Raw genomic sequence first — 2,973 nt, 5'->3', positions numbered from 1 at the left:
ACCAACTACCTTTTAAATCTTTCATGAATGGTTTTATATGACTAATTAAGGATATGTGTGATGAGTCATAGATTAGTATATTTTAATGCTTTATTTAGTTTAGTTTTAAATAAGATTTGATTTAATTATATTGCATTTTATTTCCTTTTAGAATATTTTACTTTAAATTGTCTTTTATTTTATTTTAGGAACGAATATATGGTGGAAGGTGTCTTGGAGCAAAAGAAAGAGGACTGGAGCAAATACAGTGCGAAAATACGAAGATACGGAACAAAAATATGTTCCCACCAAGTCAGAAGCTTGGTACGGCCAGTGCCAACATGTGGCACGGCCGTGCCACCTCCAGAAGCCCCTTTTGCTGCCTTTTCTTTGGGCCCAAGTTACCCTGTTGCAGCTTTACTGTTTTACCCTTTCAGTTGCTTAGTTTCTAAGTCGATTGTAAAGCTATAAATAGAGTAGCTCTCCACCATAAACATTCATCCTTTACTTTGTCTATTTCAAGTATTATTTCAATAAAAAGTCTTTATTTCCTTTTTACTTTCTTTGCAATTTACTTTACTGTTTATCTCTCTTCTTCCCCCATGTCTACGATGAACATGAGTGAGTAGACTTCTTCGTCTTGGGATTGTTGGGGAGTCTAATGACTCAATCCTAAACAAAACAAGCCTAAACCCTAATTTCTATGTAACCCTAATTTCTAATCTAGATTCACCATCTTAACGTGGATTAACAATTATCAAACTGTGGAAGCGAAAGCGGAGGGTTTGATAATCGTTAATCCATCATCCCAAACATCAATTCATAAAGCGAGAGCGGAGTCTTGATGTTGGAACAAGTGAATCTAGACAATAATTGCAAAACAGTGAAATAGTCTTTGCAATTATTGAGACAAAGAGTAGTTTCAATCCTCTATGCATCTTCTAGTAATCATGTCAGCGAAATAGGCTTGGTTGCTAGAAGTAAACTCTCACCGGACTTTCATCGGAAAGGTGAGGGGATAAGGGAAACCGGTCTTTAGAAATTAGTGTGTAAACCATGAAATTAGATGTTTAGGTCTTGTCTAGTGAAGGATTTGTCATTATGATGAACCAATGATCCCGAGGCCCTTTATTATTATTGTTTTTACCTTCAGCAATAAAACTCCCTTTTTCTAACTTTCTCTCCTCTAATCATTCACTAAAAGTTAATTAAGTTGAACAACTCCCTAGCGGAACGATACTCTTACTTACTACTATTACTTCGATAGGCCGTGCACTTGCGGTTTGGCCCTATCAAGTTTTTGGCGCCGTTTCCGGGGAGTCTTACTTACTACTATTCTTTCTCTTTTCTTTTTATTTTTAACTTTTTATTTTTTTGTTATCGTTAACTTCTTGGGTTCTCAACCTTTTATGCGAAGAACTAGAAATCAAGCGGTATTCATACCCGAGATCGAAAGGTTCTTACATAGAAGAAGGAGAGCAGCACAAAATAACACCGCCATGGCCAATCGCACTCTCAAAGAGTATGCAACGCCGTCTACGGCTGAGCCACAAGCTGTTATTGTGTACCCAACGGTTGAGGATGACAATTTTGAAATTAAGCCTGCCCTACTTAACTCGGTGCAGCAAAACCAATTCTCAGGATCCCCCACTGAGGATCCCAATCTTCACATCTCTGTTTTCCTACGAATTAGTGAAACCATGAAGGAGAACCAAGAAGCCGTAAGACTTCATCTCTTTCCCTTTTCCTTAAGGGATAGAGCTAGCGCTTGGTTCCATTCCCTCGAAGTTGGTTCCATTACTTCATGGGATCAGATGAGGCAAGCATTCCTTGCCCGTTTCTTTCCACCATCTAAAACCGCTAAACTTAGAGACCAAATCACGCGGTTCAACCAAAAAGATGGGGAATCTCTCTATGATGCGTGGGAGCGTTTCAAAGAAATGCTAAGACTTTGTCCCCACCATGGCCTAGAGAAGTGGCTTATAGTCCACACTTTTTATAATGGCTTGTCTTATACCACTAAGATGCCTGTTGATGCTGCTGCAGGTGGAGCACTTATGAATAAGAACTACACGGAGGCGTATGCCTTGATTGAAGACATGGCTCAAAATCATTACAAATGGACCGACGAGAGAGCCACCACTAGTTCTTCATCCTCCAAAAAGGAGGCAGGTATGTACGAAGTCTCTAACTATGACCACCTTACTTCTAAAATTGATACACTAACCGAAAAACTTGAAAAACTCAATGTTAGTGCTATCAATTCTGCTTCTACTCCTTCTTGTGAAATATGTGGTATAACCAGTCATGCTGGTGTTGATTGCCAACTAGGTAGTGCTATTAATGGTGTTGAGCAAATGAATTATGCTCAATACAACCAAGGGATGCGACAAAATCAAAATTTTTATAAAAACCAAAATCCCTATGGACAAGTAGCACCACCCGGTTATGCAAACAACCAAAGATTCACTCAGAAATCCAATTTGGAAATTTTGTTGGAAAACTCTATTGCCAACCAAAACAAACAACTTCAAGAACTTAAAAACCAAACTGGATTTCTGAATGATTCTCTTTCCAAGCTCAATACCAAGGTTGATTCTATTGCTACTTACTCTAAAATGCTTGAAACTCAAATCGCTCAAATAGCCCAACAAGTGGCTACCTCTTCCCAATCACCGGGAGTCTTTCCTGGTCAAACCGAAGCCAATCCCAAAGCCCAAGTTAATGTCATATCTTTTGGGGGTAGTAAGTTAGGCGAAACTTTTGCTAAGGTTAAAAACATTGGGAAAGAAAATGTCAAGCCCTTAGGTGATAAAGTTGTGATAGAAGAAGCAAAACCACTTGAAGAAAACAAAACTCCATCCCCCTTAAATCCTGAAAAGCTTAAACTAGAGGGTAAGTTTGAAAAATTTGTTAACATACTTAGGAAGATTTGTATTAAACTTCCCTTTGCTGAAGCTTTGTCTAGGATGCCTCTATATGTCAAGTTTTTAA

General features: G+C 38.4%; 1 non-coding gene across 1 annotated transcript; it reads right to left on the bottom strand.

Moving 5' to 3' along the window:
* Positions 1-1,841: 1,841 nt before the first annotated feature.
* LOC146906107 (small nucleolar RNA R71) lies at positions 1,842-1,948 on the bottom strand. The gene has a single exon (XR_015020792.1). It is a non-coding gene; the product is annotated as a small nucleolar RNA R71 (small nucleolar RNA).
* Between the last annotated feature and the right edge of the window lie 1,025 nt (positions 1,949-2,973).

This window comes from Medicago sativa, chromosome 7, assembly GCF_051527215.1.
Source record: "Medicago sativa cultivar Bolivia chromosome 7, Bolivia_mono, whole genome shotgun sequence".
NCBI classification, from domain to species: Eukaryota; Viridiplantae; Streptophyta; class Magnoliopsida; order Fabales; family Fabaceae; genus Medicago; species Medicago sativa.
Note: the sequence above shows the minus strand (reverse complement) of the source record. Positions and strands in the feature narration are given on the sequence as shown.